General features: G+C 41.5%; 1 long non-coding RNA gene across 1 annotated transcript; it reads left to right on the top strand.

The window, feature by feature from the left end:
- Positions 1-4,767: 4,767 nt before the first annotated feature.
- On the top strand, positions 4,768-8,343 carry LOC118351950 (uncharacterized). The gene is made up of 2 exons (XR_004808233.2): positions 4,768-5,071; positions 6,136-8,343. It is a non-coding gene; the product is annotated as an uncharacterized LOC118351950 (long non-coding RNA).
- The last annotated feature ends 10,604 nt before the right edge of the window (positions 8,344-18,947 follow it).

Here is an 18,947-nt window from a genome sequence, read left to right as displayed (position 1 = left end):
TGGTGAAATTCATATACCATCAAATTAACCATCGTAAAGTGAACAATTCAGTGGTGTTTAGTACATTTACAGTGTTGCACAAGCACCACCTCTATCTAGTTCCAAATCCATTTTCAACCTTCCAAAAAGAAATCCCATTACTCATTAAGCAGCTGCTCCTCATTCCCCCGGCCCCTGACAAACCAACAATCTCCTTTCTGTCTCTATGGATTTACCTATTCTAGGTATTTCAAGTGAATGGAATCGTACAACATGTGGTCCTTTGTGTCTAGCTTCTTTCGCTTAGAATGACGTTTTCAAGGCTTATACACATTGTAGCTTGTATCAATATTTCATTTCTTTTTTATGGATGAATACTACTCCACTATATGGATATGCCACATTTTGATTTATGCATTCATTTATTGATGGACACGGGTTGTTTCCACTTTTTGGCAATTGTGAGTAGTGCTGCTATGATTTCTTACCTTTTTGATGGACATGTAAACTGGTACCAAGCCTGCTGGTTCCTCATCTAGAGATGGTAACTGACAGGGATACTCCATCATGGTGCTTTGGCTGGGACTGACTCATCAGTGCCTCAGCCACTGGTGGCAAAATATTTTTAATAATGACAAGCAGGGATCCCTGGGTGGCGCAGTGGTTTGGCGCCTGCCTTTGGCCCAGGGCGCGATCCTGGAGACCCGGGATCGAATCCCACATCGGGCTCCTGGTGCATAGAGCCTGCTTCTCCCTCTGCCTGTGTCTCTGCCTCTCTCTCTCTCTCTGTGACTATCATTAATAATAAATAAATAAATAAATAAATAATAAATAAATAAATAAGGAGAATTATTTAAAAAAAATAATGACAAGCAAATTACCACAAGATTAATGTAAGAAAGTCATGTTCTGTTTTCCTGAGCCCCATAAAAAATTGAGACAGAAATGGGTTCTTGGCCAAGAATAGCCAAAGATAATCTGTCCAAGTGACCAATTACAGGGCCTGAAGTAAAAATTCAGTCTAAATAAGCATAATGACTATTGGCTGAGCCAATCAGATTACTTCTGTGGTGAAAATGAGCTGAAAATAAGGAAGAGTTGAGGAGGGACACCTGGGTGGCTCAGCGGTTGAGCGTCTGCCTTTGGCTCAGGGCATGATCCTGGGATCTGGGATCAAGTCTCACATTGGGCTTCCTACAGGGAGCCTTCTTCTCTCTTTCTTTCTTTTTTTATTTTATTTATTTATTATTTATTTTTTTTTGGGGGGGGGAACCTTCTTCTCCCTCTGCCTATGTCTCTGCCTCTCTCTTGGTGTCTCTCATGAATAAATAAATAAAATCTAAAAAAATAAGAGTTGAGGAGTTGGTGATAGGAACAGAAGATAAAACAGACCAGTTGTTAATGGTGGATCTCTAGGGCAGAGCATCCTGAGCTGTGACTGTTGGAGGGTAACAAGGTGACAACCAGTCCTCAGAGCTCCCTGCATCCTGAATGACCTTCAGTTACAGCCTGCACGGCTCAGCTAATTCTTTTTCATTCTGTGACATTACATGAGGCTTGGCTTTACGGCCTGCATTCCTGTCCTGAATATTTCTCCAATTGTCATTCCCATAAACTTCTCAGTGACTGAAGTGACCTGAGTGACTCTTTGCATCCAAAGGAGCTTAAGGAAAACAGCTCTGAAAAGAAGTTAGGTTGTATATCAAGCACTTTATAATCATTCAGGCTCCATGAATGAGTAACTGCTCTCTGGAACCTCAGTCCAAGATAATCATCCCAAAGTCAGGAAAGCCATATGTACAAAGAAGTTAATCTCAACTTCAGTTTAATGTAAGAAATTGGAAATATGTGTCCAAATGTAGGAGAATGATTTTTAAAAGAAAAAAAAAAGGAAGTTACCTAAATTAAGTTACTTATTTATTCAGAATTATGCATATAAAGAGTTTTGTATTAACATTGGCATATTGTTATATGTAATCTTAATTGGAAAAAAAGCAAGAAGTATATATTCATTAGAAGAATATTCATAGAAAGAAACATGGCAAACTATGAATAGTGATTATACCAAAAACCTTTGGATGATTTTCCCCATATTTACATTTTTTAATGAAATGTGCATATGTTGTTTTTATAATGAGAAACAACTTTAAAAAATAGAAGCAGAATATAACATGGCTTTTAGACAAAATTAATCAGTCTATTCTAAATATTCTAAAAATACTTACTTATTGAAAAAGAGGGAAGGACCAAGACTTCAGTGCAAGTAGAAAACTAAAAGAAAAACATCATAGATTCTTGCAGGATTCAGTCTCCACTATATTCCTGGGGGAACCAGATGGGTCTCTGTTTTTCCAGAAGGTACAGGATACTGCGTTTTGTAGCAAGGACAAAGCACAGTTGGGGTAGCTGGGAACACCACCACTCTGACAGTTCTAAGCCCTTAATGGCTGAGAATGGCCAAGACACCGAGCTTATTAGAAAAATCTAGTGCTATTCCAGATGGCAGTTCCAACTGGCCAGATTTATAATTTTTCCATGTGGGTCAGAAACATATGCCCAGGATGTAGCATTGGCATTGTAGCAAGACTACAAGAACGCAGCCTATGAAAACTATTTGAATATTTTTCATTTGAATTTTATTCACTTTTCACACATGCTACTAAAGTATGCCCTTCAGCTGCTGAGCAAGCATGTATAGTGGCCGAATGGGCCAAAAGGTTAGAATCGTGACCCATTTTAATAATAACGGATCTTGAAAAATGTTTGTTCAAAAAGAAAACAAACAAACAATGGTGGCAGGGAGAGATTGAGTAATCAATTAATGGATTAAGCACTAAGTTATTGAGGGTTTACTATTTGCCAGGCACTGTAGTGAGCCTTGCGGATATTAATTCCTGCTCCCAGGGTGCACATATTCAACCAGGTAGGGTTACAAAGTAGGAGAGGGGAATACAACAAATGAAAAGAAGAAGTAAATTATGTAGCATGTTCAAGAGCTATGGAGAAAATAAAACAGTGGAAGGGATTAAAGAGAGTCAGTTGGCGGGTTTTTAGAGCATAAACAAAGAGATTAGGAAAGGTGACACAAGGATCTGAGCAGAAATATGAAGAACACATAGAGTAGAGCTCAGGAAAAGGGTTCCGGGCAAAGGGAACAGCAGATGTAAAAGCCCTGGAGCAGGATTGTCTCTGTCCTGTTCAGGGACAAGCAAGGAGGTCAGTGGCCTGGGAGCAGGTGACCAAAAGGGAGAGTCGTGAAGGAAGAGAGGTAATGGGGAAGGGCCACATCAGCTACAGTCTTGAAGGGCATCGTAAAAGAAGAAAGGGGACAGATGCATCAGCAGATGCTGATTAGCTGTGGAAGGTAATAAAAACAGATTTTGCAAAGATCATTCCAAGATCTTTAGCCCAAGTGACTGGGAGTAGGCGCAGTGTCATCAGCCAAGACAGGGAACAGAAGAGGAAGGACATATTTGCGCCACCGAGGGCATGAGAGGAGAGAAAGGGGACAAATTTTAAGTTTGTTTGGAAGGTAGTTCTTTTAAGTGCCTGTGGGGCCCCAGAAGTTTGAGTTGGAACCTCTGCAGCACAAATAGGTAATAATAATAGCAGTCAGATTGGAGATGCAATTGGTGAATTACCAACAGAGAGAGGAGTCCTCAAGTTATGAGAATGGATGAGCAGTGAGCAATGGCAAATGCTAATAAATGGTTGTTAAATCAACCCAGTGAAACGGCTCAGGGAGGGTGTTGGTTAGGATCTTCGTCATGTGAGGAACAGATAAGTGACCTCGGATATAGAGGTATTGTGAAGTTGCACAGAAAGCCAGAAGACATTCTTTGCTTTTTTTTTTTTTTTTTTTTAAGAATTATTTTAGAAAGAGAGAGAGAGAGAATACAAATGCATGCGTGAGTGAGTGGCAGGGAAGGCAGGGGTGGGGAGGCAGGAAATCTGCAGCAGACTCCCTGCCTGCTAAGCACAGAGCCCTATGCAGGGCTCAGTCTCACAACCCATGAAACCCTGACCTGAGCCAAAACCAAGAGTCAGATGCTCACCAGCTAAGCCACCCAGGCACCCCCAGAAGACATTCTCAAATAGCAGCAAGACTCATGGGGCCTGAAAGGTCATCAGGATACAGTGAAGTTGTTGTGACTAGGTTACGTGTTCATCTGCCCAGCTCAGGCGTCCTTGTAGTCAAGTTCTCTCTGCCCCTGCTTCTCCTGCCCTTGATACAATATCTCTCTCTCATGCTCCCTCTCACTCTCTGTCCACATTCCTCATAAGAAATGAGCTCATTTATTTAGTTGGTTATCACCCTCCATAGAGAACACTTGGTTGGAGCTCTTGAGCCAGAGTAGCACCAAGGCCAACCAACAGATGCTGCCTTGAGATCAATCGGGTGCTCGTCTCGTGTCCAGGCAGTTGTGAGCAAGCAACACATGGCACCTGGCATGGAAAGAATTATTATGCAGTCATCAGGTGGGGGTTGTGTCACAGAAGGTACCCGGAGGCATTCCAGGGGTAGCAAAACAGTAGTATATGGCATCAAAAGGGCAAAAAAGGAGAGTCTTAAGGAGGCAATGTTCACAGGGATCATATGCGGCACACATAGGTAATGATTAATAGCAGTAATAATAATAGCAGCTATCATATTTGAGGGCTTACTATGCATCAAATGCTGTATATACTAAGTGCTTTACATAATTATCCCCCTTAACTTTTATGATTGTTCTGTGACATTGGTATTCCAATGCCAAACTAAGCAACTTTCCCACTACATCTGGTAAGTCGTGGAGCTGAAATTCAAAGCAACATCTTTGAATCCAGGAATCAGTTTATGGATTTATTCTCCAACATCATTTGTTGTTCATATATTTTGCATCTTGCATTGTTCTAGATACTTTCATGGAGCTTACATTCACAAGTGGAAGACAGGCCATCAATAGGTAAACAAATAATATAATTTAAAAGAGGAATAAAGGCCACATGAACTAGAAGAGGAGAACAGCCTATGCCTTGATTGAAGATGGAACGGGGGCATTGTTCCAGAGAGGATGAGCAGAGGAGCTTCTGTGAGGAGGTGACATTTGAGGTAAGACTTGAGGATGAAAAGGAACCAGCCATCCAAAGACCTGGGGAAAATCTTCCAGGCAAAAGGTACAGCAAATACTGGAGCCAGGCAGGAATTGCTCCGGTATTTGAAGATACAAGACAAGGCAGGAGTGAGGGGGGAGGAGGAGGAGCACTTAGAAGGGCAGGCAGGGGTCAGATCAAGTAGGTCTCAAGGAAGCCTGGGTTTTATTCTAATCACAAGGGTAAAATCCCTGGAGGGTTTTAATCAAGGGAAGATTACAATGCAGTTTGAGTTTTTAAAAGGCCATCTTGGTACTGTGTGCAAAAAAAAGAGAAGGAAGAATCTAGAGCAGAAGTCTAGGGGTGATGGGTGATGGAATGAGGTGGCATTGCAGAGAGTAAGGAGTGGCTGAGAGCTGACATCACTTGGGGATCGACCTGCTGCAAAAGATGCAGAAGAGAGGAATCAAGGTTTGTTCATTTTGATAAGAGTGGTGATAGTATCACAGATATGCACAAAAATGCCTTTAGGTTTTAGAGTCGCAAACTGAAGAATTTGAGTTCAATGTCACAATGACTATACTTTAAAAATACTTCAGTTCAAAAAAGTAGGTGAAATAAGCATGGTAGATGCTGGACCTATTGGTATTTATTAGACTATTTGCTCTACTTTTCAGGATGTTTGAGTTTTCCTAACAAAAGATTTAAAAAAAAAAAGATTTTATTCATTTATTCATGAGAGAGACACACACACACACACACACACACAGAAAGAGAGAGAGAGAAAGGCACAGGTACAGGGAGAAGCAGGCTCAACACAGGGAGCCCCATGTGGGACTTGATCCCGGGTCTCCAGTATCATGCCCTGGGCTGAAGGCAGCACTAAACTGCTGAGCCACCGGGGCTGCCCTTGTTTTGTTTTTTGACCACTTTAGGTTTTTAGTCTGAAATGGAAAAGGTTGGGAGGAGCAGGTTTGAGGGTGAAGAGAATCAAGAGGTTTGTCCAAGTTTGGTATGAAAAGCCCAATAGGCATCCAAATGGAGATGTTCTAGACTCACTCTCCTCTTCTTCCTCTGTAACAGAACCCTGGTATTTAGCTGGCTCTACTGCTATCTGAAATAAAGACTATTTCCCAGCCTTCCTGGCAGCCAGGCCTGGCCATATGACTCTGTTTTGGATAACAAGATGTAAGTGGACATTTTGTGAAGAAACGAGAAAGCCTCCTTAAAGGGAATTGAGTCCACTGGAAAGTGAACACTTTTGTCTTCCACTTTTCTCCTATCGCAGTCTGGAATGTGTATGAAATGGCTGGATGTCCAGTAGCCAACTTGAAATAATGACATGCCCTGAGGATGGAAGCCAAGATCTGGGATAATAAAACAGATAAAGGGAAGTTCCCTGGGTCTCTGATGGTGATTAAGCCACCATGCAAGTCCTAGTTTGCTTTCCTTCAAGCTTATACATCAAATATATTTCCTTATATATTGAATAAGTATTCTTATATAATGAATTTTCATAAGCATTGAAAAAAATTACAAACTTTTATTTTGTTTAAGCACTATTATTTGGGCTTTTCCTGATAACATGCAACCTCATGTGAAACTAATCCTAAGGGCCAAAACTAGAGACATTGATTTGAGAGTCCATATCATAGAAATGGTATTTAAAACAGTGGGATTGGTGAGATTACCAAGTAGAGGTTGTAGAGAGAAGGCCTGAAATCAGTCAACATTTCCAAGTCAGACATAGAAGGCGGGACCAAAAAAAGAGCTACAAGGAAGAGTGAAATAAGTGGAAAACCAGGAGAGTGTGATGTCAATAAAGGCCAAGAGTCTAAATTATTTCTGGAAGGAAGGAGACTGAGCTATATCAAACACTACTGAGAAGTGAAGATAAGGACAGAGAATCGACCATTAGATGTAGCAAACTAGGAGCCACTGATGATCTTGGTGAGAGTCCTTTCAGTAGAGCGAAGACAGCCCTACTGAAGCAAATTGAAGAGTACGGGAGGGGAGAAGGTAGAGGAGGCAAATCTAGATGTCTCTTTTAAGATGTTTTGCTATAAAGAGGGTTGGGGAGGAGGCAATGGGTTCAAGGAAAAGTGTAAGATGTGCGATGTAAGGCAGGTCTGCAGACTGATAGGAGCGATCCACTAAAGGGAAGAATGGATAATGTGGGCGAAGGTGAAGAATTGTGGAAGTCAAGTCCTGGAGAAGGAAGACGAGATGGAATCCAGACCACACCAGGGAGGTTGACAGACATCGACCCACGGGAGAACAGTTCCAGGAAAATGGAGGAGCGAAATCTGATTGTGTGAGGTTCAGGAAGGACTGTGGAGCTAAACACACACACACATAAAATTAAACACATATATAAATGGTTGCCTCTGGGTAATTTGGGCTGATTTTTTTTTTCTTTCTGTGCTTCTTTATGCATTTCTGTGACTTGCAAATTTTCTAGGAGTACTCACTCCTGTCATAATTAGAAAAACCTGAAAAACATGAAAGAAAAGTAAAATCAACAAGTCTGTTCATTTCTATCTGTCTGGGACTAAGCTTGCCCCCAGGGATAGAGGAAGTGCAGCCAAGGCAGTTAGACCCAGAAGTGACCCTGCAGGAGGGCCTTACGCGTGAAGAAATATTCCTCCTTCTTTTTAAATCTCAAGTCCCCTCTTTGTTGAGATCTACTAACCACAAGCATTCTGGTAGGCAACACGCAATGGTACAGTCACTGTTCTATACAGTTCTATATTGTTCTATATGGGGCCAGGCTCAGGAGGTAGGCATGGGACATCACAAGCAGGAGAGCCTTGGAAGTTTAGGTAGATATGCAGTTAGCACTAGACATGCCAACCTGCAAGCAGCTGGCCAGCTCCAGTTCAAAAGTGGAACTGGTAGGGTCGGAGGTGGGTTCAGGAAGACCAAGCTAAGTCCCAGTAGGGCCCATCCCGCTGCTCCATCTCTCAGAGGCTTCCCAGTAAGGGAGCCCCATGCTGGTTATTGCCAAGTGAAGTTTCATGTACATTAACAGAGATGCACTCCGAGGACTGAAGGAAGAGAGCTCTCATCATGCAGCTTGGAACATGCCCCCATTACCAGACCATTCATCTGTCATGCATTATGCATTACGATATTTATAATCCCTAATTATACTGGAATTAAAAAAAAGATATTTATAATCCCACAATTACCTTATGAGCAGCACAATTATATCGCATTATATTAGTGTTTGTTTAAAAAGCACTGGGTTTTTAAATGGAGATATTTAAAATAAACCACATTTAAAACGAACCCTGTTTTAGTATTTCTTTATTTTTGTAATGAATAGACTTTACTTCTTAGAACAGTTTGGATTTTTTTTTAAAGATTTTGTTTCTTTATTTGAGAGAGAGAGTGAGTGAAAGAGAGCATGAACGAGAGAAGAGGCAAATGGAGAGGGAGATGTAGACTCCCCACTGAGCAGGGAGCCCGATGGACGATGTGGGGCTCAATCCCAGGACCCTGAGATCATGACCTCAACCAAAAGCAGATGTTTAACCCATTGAGCCACCCAGGCCTCCCTGGAACAGTTCTAGATTTATGGAAAAGCGGAGCAGATAGTAGAGAGCGCCCATATCCTCCCCTCCCCCACCCGCACATGCAGTTTTTCCTATTATTAATATTTTGTGTTAGAGTATATTGGTAGTACATTTGCCACAGTTATTGAATCAATGTTGACACGTGATTTTTAACTGAAGTCCACAATGTACATTGTGGTTCACTCTTCGCATTGCACAGATCTCAGGTTTTAGGAAACCCGCAAGGTCGTATGTGCACCATCACAGTATCCTACAGACTAGCTTTGTTGCTTTAAAAATCCCGTGTTTTCCTGTCCCTTTCTCATTCCTCAAGCCTTGGGCCCTTGGTAACCACTGATCTTTTCCAGAAGGTCATGGAGGTGGAATCACACAGTATGTACCCTTTTCAGACTGACTTCTCTCACTTGGCAACACACACTTAAGGCTCCTCTATGTCCTTTTCTGGTTCATGTTTCATTTTTTTCTAACACAGAATAATGTTTCATTGTCCAGAGGTACCACAATTTATGTATCCCTTCATCTAGCGATGGGTCGCTTGGTGGCTTCCAAGTTTTAGCAATTATGAACAACCCTGCTAACAACAACCATGTCCAAGTTTTTGTGTAAACATACATTTCCAACTCCTTTGGGTAAAGTCAAGGAGTGAAAATTCTGGATCATATGGTAAGCGTATGTGCAGTTTTGAAGAAACCACCAAATCGTTTTCTGAAGTAGCTGTACCATTTTGCATTTCATCAGCAATGAAGGAGTTGCTTTTGCTCCAAGCCCTTACCAGCATTTGGTGTTGCCAATGTTCTGGATTTTAGCCATTCTCATAGGCATGTAGTAGGACATCTCATTTTAATTTGTAATTTCCTAATGACATAATTATGCTAAGGATCTTTTCATATGAGTGTTTGCCAACTATATATCTTCTTTGGTGAGGTATCTGTTTGGATCTTTAGCCCACCTTTAAATTGGGTTGTTTGTTTCCTTGTTTTAAGAGGGTTTAAGTTTTTGTTTTTATTTTTTTACTTTATCTTCGACTTAAGTCCTTGATCAGATGTGTGTTTTGCAAATATTTTCTTTGGTCTGTGTCTTGGTTTTTCATTCTTTTAAGATTTATTTATATACAAAGAGATTCAAAAATTGCAAGTGACTCAGGCTTTTCTTGACTTCTAAGGAAGTAGAGATGAGATAGGTCATCCAGATAAGAGTTTCTGGACCTGTTTGGCCATGAAATATGTGAAGCTTTTAGCCACACAGAGCAGTAATCACTAGGGGACAAGTAAGAAAGAAGAAATAGTGAGATCGCCCTACCATAGGCCAAGCACAAGGCACTCTACATGCCTTATTCCACAACTACCATATGGAGTAGATTAGCTCATTTAGATGGGAAGAAATCTATAAAATCTATTAAGGATCAAATAAGTGAATCAAACTTCAGGATCTCAGAATTGAGACTCAAATAACTACATGATACCAGAGGGCCAGATGGAAGGCTGACCTATCTCATGGCAGGTCTTACAAAGGATGGACAACAGAACAAACAACTATGCTCAGAGTTGCTGAGGCTATTCTGGGCAGGTGTTGAGATCTAAGGGACTTTCATCTTGGGGGAGATCTTGTTCCATTAAAGTGGATCCAGAGGATCTGTTTGGTTTGGAGCAGGATTCAACAAGCAGCTGGAGATATAGAGAATGGGATGTAACCCTTAATCAGAAGAAATGCATATATTAGAACAGAATTAAGACTTCATAGAAGCAGGCCAGGGCCCAGTTTAAGGCTACAAACAGACCCAGGAGTCAGAGCCCAAAAGAAGAAAGCCCAGGTACACAGCTATGTGCTACAATGTCATGGGTATTTGAGAGAGTCCATAGCAAAGGGGGTGAGGTGGCCAGGCCATCAGAGAATCCTAGCTCAGGAGAACAAATCATTGTCAAGCCACTGGTTGGTGGATCTGAACCTATCTCTTCAGGTACCAGCTCCGGTTCTGCACATGGCTAAGGTTTCAGCTTAAAAGTCCGAAAGCCTGCCATTCAGAGAAGCAGAAAAAAGCTTTGAGGAAGAGGGCACCTGGGTGACTCAGTCAATTAAGCACCTGACTTTTGATTTCAGCTCAGATCATATCTTAGGATCATGAGATCAAGCCCAGAGCCAAGCTCTGCACTGGGCGTGGAACCTGCTTAAGATTCTCTTTCTCCCTCTCCCTTGGCACCTCCACCACTCAAAAAAAAAAAAAAGCCTCCAAAGAAAGCAGACACCTCAAGCAGAAGCTCGAGCTATAGGCCAATACTTGGTGAGGAAAGCCAAGATCCCAATTATCAAAAGTGAGGACTAAGATCAGGGTTATCTGATGCTTGTTCTCAGTGCTGAGCTAAAACTCCTGTGACCTCAGGATTCCTCCCAGGGATGAGTGCAGGGCTGAGCCTCAAGGTGGGGCCAGGTAGGCAGGACCACAGACAAGGGTGCGGCCAATAGCACAACTGGTGCTAACCCACCTCCGAGAGGAAGACCTGGACAACAGAGTCTATAGACCAGTCAGTCAACTTCTTTGTTTATCCTTCCACTGAGATTCCTCAAACTGAAAGCCCAGCTTCATCAGGGTTCAGGTCCATGGGCTTGATGCACTAGAAATTCTCCTGGAAAGCAATATAAAAACTGAATTTTTGTGCATTGTCTGATATTTTAAGAGACCTAGTGGGATTTGTTGTTGAAAGGAAATAATACAATGAATTACTTTGCAATATAAAATATTACCCCTAATTATTATTATTTGTAAATCTGGTTTCAACCCATTGGATTTTCTTTTCTTTTTTTTTTTTTTTTTTTGTTTTTTTTTTTTTTTTTTTTTTTTTTTTTTTTTCCCATTGGATTTTCTTAAGTAGAACATCCATTTAATCTGATTTTTTTTCTATCAGAGAGTAATATATAAGAATAACACTTATATGTTATTAATGTTATTATATATTAGCATATATTAACATATTATATATGTTATACATAAGTACATGTATATATGTTAATATATAAGAATCTGACATTTCTAAAAAAGTAATAGATGCTAATGCTAATACGTTTTAATTTTAGCAAGGTTTCAGTTTTAATCCTTACAATATATTCATTAAACTAAAAAGTATGGTCAAAACCAGTAAACCTGACTGTACACAGAATTAAACCAGAAGTCTTAAAGAACGGATTCCTGGGCCCCACCTCTTGAGCTTCTGACTCAATGGGGAACATAGGAAGGTGCCAGGGACTTCCCAATGGAAATTGATGGCTTAGAATCCTTTGTGCAGCCATAGAGATTGAGAACGGATTGAGGTTACCCTAGGGATGACTGTATTGCTTCTGCTCCAGGCCCACCCTCCCCCAGTGTCTGTGGGAAAGAGATCTCCAGCTTATACTGAACACAGTGATCCCCTCCTGGGGGCTACTGGCCTAATGAGGTGGTCTCCAGAGCCAAAGGGTGGGCAATTGCTCTGCAGTCTGATATGGAAGGCCCTGGTCACAGCTGGTCCCTGGGCTCTGGGAATCGGCCTTTAGGGAGGAGGCAGGATGTGCCATTGTGTCCAGGGGGCTATGAGCTTCATATAGAATTCTAGCTGAGGAGCTTTATATCCACTTATATCTTATCTAAAAATTATTAGGAGAAAACTAAATACGCTCCTGTGGTAAGTAGAATAATATCCCCACCCATAATAACGTCCATGTCCTACTCCCCCAAATTGTGATCATGTTAGGCTACTTGGCAAAAACAGGGCTCCACACCCAGTATGGAGCCCAACGAGGGGCTTGACCTCACAATCATGAGATTGAGATCTAAACTGAGATCAAGAGTTGAGACCCCCCCACTGACTGAGCTACTCAGGCTCTCCAAAAACAAATGATTTCTAATCAGCTGACCTTGAGATACAGAGATTACCTTGGATTATCTGGGCAGGGCCAACAGAATCATAAATTTCCTTAAAAGCAGAAAGAGGGAGGTAAGAGAGAAAGAGAGCCAGAGAGCTAACAGCATGAGTAGGACTTCACATTGCTAGAAAAATGGGGCCACGAGCCAAGGAATGTGGGTGGCCTCTAGAAGCTGGAAAAAGTAAGGAGTAGAGCCAGAATGGAACACGGCCCTGCTGACACCTTGATTTTAGCCCAGTGAGACTCACGTCAGACTTCTGGCTTCCAGAATTGTATGATAATCAGTTTATATTATTTTAAGCCACTACAGTTGTTTGCAACAGAAATAGGAAATTAAGGCAGCAGCCATGACCAAATTTAACAATATTTTTTTCCCTTCAGAGTCAAGAAAAGGAAAACTAGAACTTAAAATCTGATGGCCTGCCACCGCTTTTATTATTACAAGGTCCTGCAAACCATCTCTAATATGTAACTTCTCTTCAAAGAGGCAAAGAAGATTCTGTATCTAAGGTGACCAGGCTCACTTGTTGGGCCAAGTTTTTAACACAGTGTGACAGGGTTTTTGTAGGATCCAGGATCCATATTTTTAAAATCTCCTTCGGTGTCTCTAGCATGCAGCCAGGTTTTCAAACCACTGGTCTAAAATTTAAATTCTAAACCACATAATTACGAGTGGCTGCATGCCTAGAGAATGAGTACAGTGGATTATTATTAACCTGGGAGGACATAACAAATGTGGTGTCCACAGAGATCGGGGCTGGTGATGTAACATTTCATCAGTGACCTGAATAATGGAATGGTGAGCATGCTCATTAAATGTGAATGTGGTACCAAAATGGAAAACAGGCAGAGGAGGGCATTTTAATTAATTAATGAGGGTTGTTAGGATGGAGAGCATATTGATTCAAAGGACAGGTGACAGCAGGGTGAGGAAGTGCCAGAGGAATTGCTCAGAACTCAATGAAGCTCAGTGAAGACAAATACAGAATAATATACATTCTGTGGAAGGGAAGGAAATAGCACAATGACAGGCGGGGCAAGGGAAGATGGTAAAATTAGAAATGGATCCCTGGATAAGGCTGAGCCCGAAATTAGGGGCGGGGTGGGGAGCAATGCTGGGGTGAGGGGAGGTGCGGGGCAGGAGGCAGCTTGGCCTGGGCCTCACATTCTCATTGGCCCTGAAATTTAGAATTCTGGCAGCACTTTGGTATCCGATAAAGGAATTTCTTTATTAATGTAAACATGTAAAGCTCACCCACAGTTTTAAATCCCATTTTTGCAACTTCCCCTTTTCTGATATATTGGGAGCCTCAAAAACTGAATGTCTCTTATCAAGATCATGGTGGATCACAAGATTGGATCAGGACTACAGGGTATGAGGCAAGCATAAGTGTACAGCTGTAGAATATTTTTGGAGAAGCTCACAGGGAACAGGGAAGGTCTCTAGCAAGCAGAGCTGTGGGAATTAGAATCCAGAAAGGAGAGGAGATGGACTCTGGTTTTCTTGAAGAAAATATTAATAGGTTTTGTTTTGTTTTGTTTTGTTCTTCATCCCCAAGAGTCAGTTGTACATACCCATAATCTATAGTGTTAGTTCTACAAGGCTTGTCATGAGAAACAGCAGTCCCCATCCCTCTTTACCATTTCCCACACTTAAACCTTTTTCTTTTGATATTTATCTCCAGGTCTCCAAATTAACAAGCTTGAAATGTGTTTTGCCCTTTCAACGTTAGCCATTTTCTGATTTGTCTCCAGGATAGAAGATAGGATTTGATGTCTTTCCTCCTGCTGCTCCCACCATATACGTTCATCTGTCCCCCTTCTCCATTCTCTCAGTTCCATGATGCTTTCATCTGTCAGTGTTTGTGTTAGGGTGACTGTAAAACACTATTCACAGCTGAACTGCTGTAAATCATGCTGACTTCCTTTCCCGGACACCTTGTTGTTGTCCTTGGGGCCAATAAATCTCTTATTTTTTGTTTGTTTCATTTTCTACACCTTTATATTTGCCACCTGCCAATGTCTGCTCTCAAGACATCCAGAATCTTTAGGATATTAGGTACTCTAACAATTTCTCTCCCAAATCCCTCTAATGCACTGCAACCTGGATCTGAGGCAGAGCTCTCATCCTGGGATCTCCCTTTACAGTCACCCCAGGGTGCTTTCCTCCTGGGTTAGCTCTGGTGTCCTCTTTTCTTATTTGCTTCATGTTTTGACACATGTGCTGGGGACTTCCTGAGGTAGGGGCGTGGAAGATAAATTCTTGAGAATTTACATGCCTGAAACATTTTTAATCTACCCTGACACTTGATAGATAGTTTGGGCTGGGTATAGAATTCTAAACTGGAAATCATTTTCTTGGAGAATTTTGAAGGCTGTTGCCATCTGGCCTCTAGGGTTGCTATAAAGAAGCCTGAAATCATTCTGATTCATCATTGTCTACATAGGAGCTATTTTCTCCTCCTTTTTGGAAGCTTGTGGTATCTTTTCATTGTCCTCCTTGTACTGAGATTTCACACTGGTGTGTCTTGGTATGGGTCTATTTTCAATCTTTGTGTAGGCATTTGGTAGCCCTTTTGTTCCAGAAACACATGCTCCTCTGTGGTGGGAAATATTTTTGAATTATGTCCTTAATGATTGCCTCTTCTCTGGTTTCTCTGTTCTCTCTTTTCAGAAATTGTATTTTCATGTATTAGATCTTCAGTTATGGATTCCTCTTTGTTCTTATCTTTCATTTCTTTCTTTTTTGCTCTAATTTCAGAGATTTACTCTTCCTAAGTTACTAACCTTTTTATTGAATTTTAATTTTTATCATCCTATTTCTAATTTCCAACAGGTCTTATTTTTTCCCCACATGTTCCTTTTTCTAATGTCATATACTTATTTGATGGTTACATATCTTAGCTCTGAGGATATTAGTCAAAAGGTATTAGATGTTTTCTTCAACTTGCATGGTCTCTCTTTCCTCTAGGTTGCTTTCTTCTATTCATTTTGGTCTCTGTATTTCACGTAAGAAGCTCTCCTAAATGTCTGGGAAATCTTGACTGTTTGCTACTACTTAAGAATGGGGGTTGAACAGCTAAGTGGAAGTTCTGAATCTTAGGGGTTATTGATCAGAGGCTGGGCTGTTTGCTTGGAGGACCCCAAAATCAGTGCCTTTTTTTGCCTCTTGGGGGGACCAAAATGCCCAGAGAGAACTCTTGAGGGCTTATCCCCAGAGACATCATTCCAACTTCCAGCACCAAGGGAGCAGAGCAGGGAAGGAGCCATGTCTCTGTCTATCCACTTCATCCCTCTGCTTTCCCTAAAGCACTTGTCCTCATCTCTGCCTGATTTCCTCCAGTCTACAGACCCCTGATCCAGTCTCTCTGCAGTGGGGAAAGGAGTACAGGCCTGATTCTGCAGAGAGGGGTGTGGATCTGGGAGACTCATTGTTTTCTAAAGGGAGTTTGAACCACTCCTTGTGGTTTTATATGACCCCCACATCACTGCCAATTAGTGCTGCCAATTCCTGAGTCTTTAGGACATTCTGGTTAGTTTCTTGAGTTTCCCCACTGCTAACTTAGGATTCAGTTTTCCTGTCTGCTGTGTCATTGGCCACATTTCTTACTTTTCAATTTCAAAATTTTTGTTACTATGAGGAGTTAAAAATGTTTTAAATTGCTATTATTTCTTCCCTTTGAAAAATTAATTTACCATCATTTTACTGAGGTTACACAAAAAAGCAGAAGGAGACATGTGCATATTCAATTCCCTATCTTTATCCAGAAGATTTACTTCCCACTCTTTTTCCTATAGTTTTATCTTTAAATCAATATTTATTTGTTAATTATTATTAATGGCTTTTCTTTTTATGCTAAGACAATCTAGTTGCTTTTTTTCAAAGCAGCTATAAGAGTTTAGCAAGTAGGAACCACGAAATAATGATCAGCTTTTTGAAGGCTTTGAGAGCGTCCAAATGCTGACGTCTGTACTTGGGGCATGTATATGCATGTGCATTTACCAAGGACACAGCTGCAGCCTACCTGGGGAAGATCATACGCCACAAATGATGACCCAGGACCAGTAAATAGTAATGCATCTCTAAGAAGGAAACAAAGTAGGTCAAAATGAGTCAGCATCTGCAGTGAGACATTTCTCTATCTCGGGCTGGAGAAAAATTTCTAATTTGGTTGGACACTTGAGTTATCCCACTTATATTTACTTCTCTGAAGCAGTTGTCTCCATTTTTTTTTTATTGTGCATCCTTATAAGAAAAATGTCTTTAACCCACCCTCAAATATGTACATTTATTTGCAAATTATGCATGTCTTATGATATCAATATTATTATATATAGCATTAATACACATACAAGTAGAAATCTTTAAAGGATGCCATAGAAAATCAATGAAATTAGAAGTTGTAATATTTCCTTTCAGTGAATTGTCTTGCACACTGTGGATCTCAACAAGGATGAGGATCAGAACACCTGGGAATGTTTTTCAAAAACCTCCTACCCAGGCCGTATGGGTATTCTGAATTAGAACTTCTGAGCGTGGGACCCGGGCAAGGACATGTTGAAAGAATTTCCCTGCTGATTCCCATGTGCGCCTCTGCTTAAGAAATACAGCTCTACAGATTTAAAAATTAGAGCTCTTAAAAAACTGTAAATAGTAGTCAAATGCGTACCCTGAGTGTAAAGAACAGGCAATTAAAACCGGGAAATGCATAGCTTGATTAAATGCCCGCATTATCACATGCCTCACAAAACTTTATCTTCTTCCCTCGACTCCACTGTTTCTTCCTCTATGTCTGCCTCTTCCTTCCCTTTTTAGTATGACTTTAACTTTTCTATTGTAAACAATAGTCACCCATTGTAGAAAGTAGAGATTAGCAAAAAGAACAGAAAGCCTCATCTATAATCCTACCTTTCCAAGATAACACTTAAAATTTCTATCTATGGCCTTCCAAACCTTTATGCCAACAAATACTTCAAAGGGGGAATCTTACTGCACATGCAGCTTTTAGCCTCACTGTTTTATTCCCCACTTGGTAATTACATATTTTTTCATAACAATAAGAACAAAAGCTCCAACTGGAGCAATGAACTGTGGTGAGAGCCCTGACCCCCAATGCGAATGGCCAAAGTAGGTAGTGAGGCTGGCGGCTCTCTGTGCCCAGAGGACCTGCTGGGTCCCCCACTCTCATTCTTTCCCTTCCTCCTTCCGGTCCTCCCTTAGTGTCTCTCACTCTGATTTCTACATGCCCTTTCTCTTTTACCTTCCACCCTCATCTCTCTTCACTAAAGCAACCAAGGACAAGGGTTAATATTTGACAGAATTCAATGTCCTGACAATTTGATGAGGGACACGTAACTAGGGAGCTGGGGAGACAGCTGCACCCCCTCTGCAAAGGGGATTTTCTGAGCAAGCCCAGGCAAGAGCCCTCTGTTCTTGATGACTATCTGTTATTTCCACTTGGGAGCCCAAATTAAAGGTGCTTGTTTGCCTTGGAGGTAAGGTGTGGCCAGAGGCAGCCACCAGCCCAGGTTGTCAGAGAAAAGCCATTTCAGGGAAATTGCATTTCTGAAATTGAAACTGAGGAAGGTGGAACTATAGTTGACACAAGGCAGGGACTGAGAAGGAGGCAAATGATGATATGGAACAAACCAGCTGCAGCACTTCCACTGGAGGGTAATCAGTTTCCCCACTGGTGTCATAAAACCAGTTGCAGAAAACCAGTTCCTCTTGCTTGGTGGCAAGGTGGCAAGAGTCCTCTGAGCGCTGGTTACCCTCTCCGGGCTCCTCAGCCTGCTGCCAAAGAAATTTCCATCTGTAGTTATTAACCAGCTGTTAGTGAGGAAAATCTCTGAACTTTGAAAACTTCTTTGGGCTGATATGAAGGAAAATAAGCACTTGCCACCACCATAGAGCCAAACTGTGTTTTCTAGAAGTTGTGGAAAGTTATTGTCTTCATTAAATGCAAAGCATTGCCCCCAAACCAACAATGTTCTTGGGGATGAGATTGTCATTGGCTCCATTGACTATGAGAGGTTGCAATAGCCAGCTCTTTAAAGGCATTCTGCTGTGGAAGGTTCTAAAAAAGAAGTAGAAAGTGAATTGTTCACCCAAGCCCCAGCAGCAGCTTATCAGCTATCTGTTGCAGTGGGGTGTAGCGTACTTGTGCTTATGCTCTGAAGACTTGTCAGAAGGACAGCAATTAAGTGCTTCAACAGAAGTGTTAGTCACAGTGGGTGGGACACTCCCTGTCATCCTGCAGAAGCAGAGCCAGAGAAGCTCATGATAGCTGAGGAGAGGGAGGGCCCCCCCAACACAACCTCTCCCTTTTCCCAGCAACAGCTGCTTGATAAGCAGCACTTAACCATGTGTACAAGGTCAGAAAGGAGGTGAGAAATGGAGGGAGAGATATTTTGATGCAAATA

This window comes from Canis lupus, chromosome 22, assembly GCF_003254725.2.
Source record: "Canis lupus dingo isolate Sandy chromosome 22, ASM325472v2, whole genome shotgun sequence".
Classification (NCBI taxonomy): Eukaryota; Metazoa; Chordata; class Mammalia; order Carnivora; family Canidae; genus Canis; species Canis lupus.
This window is presented reverse-complemented; position numbering and strand designations above follow the sequence as displayed.